The sequence below is a fragment of the Dasypus novemcinctus genome, chromosome 9, assembly GCF_030445035.2.
Source record: "Dasypus novemcinctus isolate mDasNov1 chromosome 9, mDasNov1.1.hap2, whole genome shotgun sequence".
NCBI classification, from domain to species: Eukaryota; Metazoa; Chordata; class Mammalia; order Cingulata; family Dasypodidae; genus Dasypus; species Dasypus novemcinctus.
In genome coordinates, this window is record NC_080681.1 from 112,614,813 (window position 1) to 112,622,112 (window position 7,300).

The window sequence follows — 7,300 nt, forward strand, 5'->3', positions numbered from 1 at the left end:
GGCTTTATCTGACGAGCTGGTATCCGCACAGGACATTTTCCATTTCCTGGGGAAATACAAGCAAACCCTCGAGGATTTAGAAGGCTTTCCAAACCTCGGGGTTCTGCACCGCTACACCAACTTTAGTTTCGTTCGAGGTGATCCCTCCTCCCTTCAGATCCCTGGTCTGACCCCAGTTGCCGCGAGCCTTCTTCCCTTCACGTCCCACATTGGGTGCCAGTTGCTGCAATCAGCTCACAATGGGTTTGCACGAAGGGGAGGGAGGCAATGCAGAACTTAAAGAAATAAAGGGACAGAGAGAGACATACAAGAGAGGAGATAGGGCCAGGGGACTCACAGCTTCTGGAACTGAGAGTCTTGACCCTAGTTTCCACCTTGTATTTAGTGGAAACTTCTAAGCAGCTGTTTGCTATTAGAACTGCAACATCATCTACAATAATAGGCAACAACTGCAACATCTACACAACAGGTGGAACATTTACAATAAGGAACAGGTAAGCCAGTTTCCCACAACAGTCTTTCCCTACTTTTAAGTCATGAGAATATTTTATTATATTATCTTCTATAAGCTTCATTGTTTTGCCTTTCAGATTAAGATCTACAATCCACTTGGAATTGATTTTGTGTGTGTTGGGGGGATGGTAAGAGGTAAAGATCAATTTTCTTTCTCAACATAGGTATTCAATTTTCCCAAAGCTATTTATCAAAAAGACCACTGCTCTCTACTTTGTCATGCATCTAATCTCCATATAGGTGAGGGTCGGTTACTGAGTTCTTTATCCTATTCCATATTCTGTTTGTTTATTCTGGTGCCAACACGTCATTGACTTAGTTGCTGGAGCTGCATAACGAGTCCTGATGTATAGCACGGCATGTTTCCCCCTGACTCTTCTCCAAAACGCTGTCCCATATCTTTACCTGGCTGGACCCTCTTTTCTTTCAGGTCTCTCCTCAAAGTCCCTTCCTTAGAGATGCCTTCCTGGACCACACTCCAGAAAATGGCTATGCTCCCCATTACACTCTACCTCCTTTTTGCTTGGTTTTTCTTAGCACTTAGCACTTTCTGATATATTACATACTTATTTGAATACCTCTTGATTATCTGCCTCAGGCACCACATGGTAAGTACTGTGAGGGCAGGGACTTTATCTTCCTTGGTGTACATGAAAATATAGTAAATGCGATTTATATCGCTATAATAGTGACATAATAAATAATGCTTGTTACTCAAATATTTGTTGAAGAAATGAATGGCTGATTAAGTGAATAAGAAGGCCTTAAGCAGGAAGATCATATTCTAATTTTAGAATGCAGAATGGCAAGTAGACTGCAGTGGAGAAAGATCAAAAACTGGGCGAAGAGGGGAGGTTGTTAGGAGGCTAATGTGTTGAGGCTAAAGATGATGGTGGCTTTGAGGAGGCTGTTGGTGAGAGGTGGTGGAGAGAAGTGGAGAGACCAAGAAGAGAGAGGCTTGGCGGGCCTAGCTCCAGGACTTCGCGACCAGGCAAAGATGGTCTCCAGTGCACCTTGAGCGACTGGGAGGTTGTGGCGCCATTTGCAGCTTCTAGCTTCAACCTGTTTGCAGCCAGAGGAGAAACCTCAAGCCCGTGAGAATGATGCTGGTTTGCCCGTGGAACTCCAGAAGACCCTGCCTAAAGATGCATGCCCTCCTTCAAAACCACCTCCATCTTCTCCTAGGGAGCTGGGGGAAATGACACCCAATAGAAGAGGGAGAAGCACTGCCCTGGAGGGGGCTGCTGGGCACAGTCGATGTCAGTGGTTTCAGCCATGCAGGTATTTCAGACTTTCTGGCACTTGCACAACTGAGGCTCCCTTAAGACCCCTGAAGAAATGTCATCCAATAACCAGAAAACACTCCCACCCTTCCAGAGATGCAGTGCTGTGGATGACCTTGGTGGTAATGACCTTCAGAGGAAAATCCAAGGGAGCACAGAGTCAGCTGGAGGAACCCAGGGCTTTAGCTCCATAGACTTCAAAGGGCACGACTGCCTGCCTCTCCCACGTGGTAGCATTTAGAATTTTTCTGCATTGAGTGTGCCAAGATGAAACCAGTAGAGATCTGGCAAAGATCTAGCTTCAGCTGGCACCCCAGCATCTATTCTGGCGACTCTCAGGATGCAGTCTGACACCAGGTGCAGTTACTCAACAATGGATGAATTCATATCCACAGCCACATAAAGCAAAAACTCAAAGCTAATCTTCAAAAACAGTCTCTCGGTAAGCACCACTGATTTGGCTCCTGCTTGGCAGTTTGGGTGGGCAGTGGTTTCTTTATGACATGAAAATGTTTTGGCACGGCTGCTTCTTAACTGCAAGAGCAGCCATCTCACTGCAGGGGAGCAGGGCTTGCTACCTTACCCAAGTCAGGGGCATCTTGGGGAGCATTTGATTCGTCCAGATATAACCCGGGTCTACCCGTCGTGGGCCCAGCAGGGAATGGTGTGTTCCTGCTTGTCTGGCCTCTGGACTTCCACACGTGCTGGCACTTCCTCCTGGAGGGCCTTTCCTGACCCTTCGTCACCTGGCCAACCCTCTGTATTCTGGAGGACTCACATCCGAAGCATCACTTCCTCCAGCAGTACTGCTCTGTCACTCCCACCTGCCCACCGCGTGTCCCTCCTCTGGCTCCCTCCCTCCTGGTGCTAGTCATACTGGCCTCTACTTGCCTTTCTCCCCCACCTTGACCAGACTGGGGCAGGGACTGCATGCCGGTCTTCTCTGCACCCTGTGCGTCTGGCACAGTGCCTGGCATGTGGCAGTCCCTCAATCATGTCTGTGGAGGGAATGAAATGAACCTGCAGCATACTGGCAAAAAAGAAATGGAAGATTTAAATTCTGTAAATGACTCCACTGGTGTGGGACAAATCAGGATTGGGAGACAAGGGACCAGGCTCTCATCTGCCATCTGAGGCTGATTTCTCTCCCTTCTTTTGAGACAGGCATCACCTACTTCAGCCCGCAAACCTGCCCTGCCGCTCGTTTGCTGTGTTGCCTGAGCAAGGCAGTGTTCCCTCTGGGCTTCAGTTTTCTTCTTCAGGACATGAATTGTTTGGACTCTGTGTATGTAAATCTGTCTATCCGTCATTTATCCATCTATCTACCTATCATCGATCTAGCTCTAATCCAATCTCTGTCTAATCAATTTCTTTCTCTATATCGTTAATATAAATAATCTCTCTCCCTTTCTCTCTCTAATCTATGCATCTAAATTTGGGGGGTAGTACTTGTAAGTGCTTTACATGTATTACCTAGTTTAATCCTCACATCAGCCCTATGATGTGGGTAGTATTGTTATCCCCATATTCCAAATGGGGAAACTGGGGCACGGAAATGTTGAATAACTTGCTGAAAGTTATACAGCTGATAATGAATGGAGCTGGGGCTTTTATCCAACAATCTGTTCCAGAGCCCACCACTTACCCCTGAAGCTAAGCTGCCTTTTGGCTGGATGATTAATCAGATCCATTCCCATTTCACAGTGGAACCGCTGTTAGTCTCATGTTGAGAACATTTCTATTTGGCACCCTCAGCTACTTTTTTGTAAATTATTATTATTAATCACTTCGATATATATCTGTAACTTCGGTTCCAAGTATCAAGGACGGCCTGGGCGAGGCCTGAGAGAGCCTCACAGGGCACTGGCCTAGGTTTTTTTTCCATAAATAAGACAAAGAAACCCACCCTCAGCTATCTTTTTTAAAATGAGAGCCGAGTTTATTTGTTTATTTCTTGCATTTGAGATATTTGATGACATCCTTGGCCTGAGATTCTCTGTCACAGTCCTTAACAACCACACAGCTGCAAGCAACCACTTTATGGGGTTTCCCTTCTCTGTCAGTTTCACAGAGGTCTCCCCATTCCCCTAGTTTCCTGTTGTCCTCAACCTTAATTAGGTTGATCTGGTGCGCAGCACAAAGGGCTTCCTCCAGCTCGACATACACAGGCTCATCGCCGTTGGATGCAAGCCCACGAAGATGGCTTGGTGCTTGTCTAATGCTCTGGGAGCTTTGCGGATTCCCCACGCTGGCCGTGGTGGGCGAGGGCTGTCTTTAGCGCCTCTTCTAGAGCAGTGTTAATGTCCATCACGCCTCCGGTAACCAAGCCTCGGATAGCGGTGAGTTCCATGGAGCCGAATCTTGACTGGAGCCGCCACCTCTGTGCACAGGGAAATAGACCCTCAGCTATTTTTAACTGGCCACTTCCCCACGAGGCCAAAGGAATTCAGCCCGTCTTCTCTGCTTGGGTTGATCAGAGAAGAAACTGGTGTGATTGTAGATTCAGGAGTTGGGCAGCCCTAGATTGAAATTGTAGCCCAGCCTCTCACCAGCTGCACAACGTGGACAACTTCGGTCACCTTGGTTACGGCACCTGTAAAATGGTGACGATAGCAGAAACTTTTCTCCTTGGCAGCTGTAAGGATGAAATGAGATAGTGCAGCTAGAGTTGCCAGATGCTCAGTCAAACTTGAATTCCAGATAAAAGAGGAATAATATTTTAGTATAAACATGTCCTGTGCAATATTTCAGACATACTCTTGCTAAGAAATTATTCATTGTTTATCTTTTATCTGGAATTCAAATGACCTGAGTGTCCTGTGTATTTTTTTTCTGGTAATCTTACAGCAGAGGTAGCAATTGACACAGTGCCTGTCCCATTGGAAGTATTCAATTGAAAAAAAAATTTTTTTAATAGGTACCAGTGCCAGGGATTGGACACAGGACCTTGTATGTGGGAAGCTGGTGCTCAACCACTGAGTCACATCAGCTCCCCTGAGTTGGTTTTTTTTGTTTGTTTGCTTTTTTGTTTTTAGGAGGGATGGGGGACCGAACTCAGGACCTCCCATGTGGGAAGCAGGCGCTCAACTGCTTAAGCCACATCCACTCTCCTCAATACATTTTAGAAAGATCTCTGCTGGGGACTTGCTTAAAATCTGCCTTCCCATGTTTGGACTGGTGATAACTGTGGCCACTTGATTGACCATGTCACTGGTCGGACTGTAGATCTGAGTGGACTGGCCTGGGAATTTCAGCAGAGGAGGCTGGAAGCGCCTTTCTGAAACACAAGCGGTGAGCAGCGCGCGGGTAGCCCACCCCAGACCCTCCCTGTCAGCGGCCGGTCTGTCAGGGCCCAGCCTGCCTGCGCCTTCCTGTCCGTTCCCCATCCAAGGGCGCCATCTTGTGCCGGCATCTGGGCCCGGAAGTGCAGCTCTGAGCAGCAGAGGCGCCGCAGGCAGAGGGGCCAGGGGTCCAGAGAGGTCTGAATCGGTGCGACCCGTTCTCCAGCCCTAGCAGAGCCTCGCTTCTGATTTCCCTAGGCATCCTGCTTTCTCTTCTCCTGCCCACTGTCTCTAGTTCAACTCACTAAACAACCCATAATCCTCCAAAGAGGTCCTCTCTGCGGCAGCTGGGTGGTGAGAGAGAGCACTGGATTGGGAGTGAGAATAATTTATGTAGGGACCCGGGGAAACCCATACTAATTGCATGTCCTTGGGGGAATTTGTGTGAGTCCTAAGATTGTGATAGCCCTTACCTTGCATATCTTAAGGACTTTTGTGAGAAAAAAATTGGTTTGTGCATGCAAAAATGCTCTGAAAACTGTGAAGTGCCATAACAATGTAATGATACAGTCTATTATATAATATTTACAATAATACAGTTAGTTTTTTTGTCTTTATTTATTTTTTTAATTTACATTAAAAAAATATGAGGTCCCCGTATGCCCCCCACTCTCCTCACCCCACTCCTCCCCCTGTAACAACAACCTCCTCCATCATCATGAGATGTTCATTGCATTTGGTGAATACATCTCTGAGCACCGCTGCGCCTCATGGTCAATGGTCCACATCATAGTCCACACTCTCCCACAGTCCATCCAGTGGGCCATACAATGTCTGGTAACTGATACAGTTAGTTATTAATAACAATAATTACAGTGACGTTTCCTGGGCACCCTAATCCCCAGCTCCGCCCGATGAATGCCTGGAGACGTTGCACTTCCTGCCTCCACCGTTTGCCTCTGGCTTCCTGCCGCAGGCTGCCCTCCCTCTGGGTTAGCCCTTCTGCACTGAGCTGGGTTCCACTAGCATCTGCGAAGCAGGTGGCTGATGTGGTCATAAACAGCCCTGGCTCGTGGGCAGCTACCCAACCTCTCTTTGCCTCAGTTTCCTCATCTATTTAATAACGATGCTAGATAATAGCCTTCCTTTTTGTGAAGATTAAATGAGATAATACACATGAAGCACCTGGCAACTTAAGCCAACTCTAAATAAACGTTAGTTATAATTATTATTTCCTTGACCATCCCCTTTTAGGAAGTGGTGTGGAGAAATGGAAATCACATGGGAGTTGTTGCCAGACTTTGTGGCTTTAGATATCTGCTCTGTCCCTGACATCAGCTCTATGGGACTCTGGCAGGTCCTGACATCTTGGAGCCAGTTTTATCTCACGTGAAATAGTGGTGTGAATAGAATCTTTCTCAGTGGTTGGGGCGAGGATTAAATGGCATCTTTTTGCCAAGTGTTCTTCATGGTTCCCGTCACTGCCTAAGCGCCAGATAAACGATAGCCCTTACATTTCCTTCCTTCTCTTTCAGTCGCATTCACCCAGCCGCCCAGCCATTTAAAAACGTTTATGAAACTACTCTGGCTAGTTGCTGAGGCTCCTACAGTGAGAAATAAGACTTGGCCCTTCAGGGATCAATGAAAGAGTAATAAAATGAGTCTCCTCCTTTTGTGAGGCTTCTCCTACGCAGCTTCACTCACAAAGACCCAGGACTCCAGCGCAGGTCCACAGTCGTGGCCCCAGAGGCCCTGCTGCCAACCGCCACTGTCCTGCATCCCGGGAATCCTGCCGCATCCGGGTGGGGAGGGTTGTCGTGGAGGCCTGAGCGGAAGGAGAGGGCCGCCTGGGCAGGGTGGAGGGAGGGGGGCCACACGGGCTTTCAGAGGAGCTGTGGATGGGGCAGAGCCCGAGGCACGAGGCAGCAGGACACCTCTAGGGGCACCGAGGGCTTTGGAATGGTTGGTACAAAGGGTAGGGGGTGGGAATAGATGAGGCTGGGGAGGGAACGGCGACAGGGCTCGGAGGGTTCCGTGTCCAGGCTCCACAGAGCGTTTGGATTCCACGCTGGGGGGAGTGCGGGGGTGCGTGGTTACAGGTCGAGGCCTGTGAGTGGAGGTGGTGGTGACAACACCCTGGCAGTGGCGTGGAGGGCGGAAGGGGGAACCAGCGAGGAGGAGTTTGTCATAACCTAGGTCTGCAAAGAGGACACTGGCTGAAGG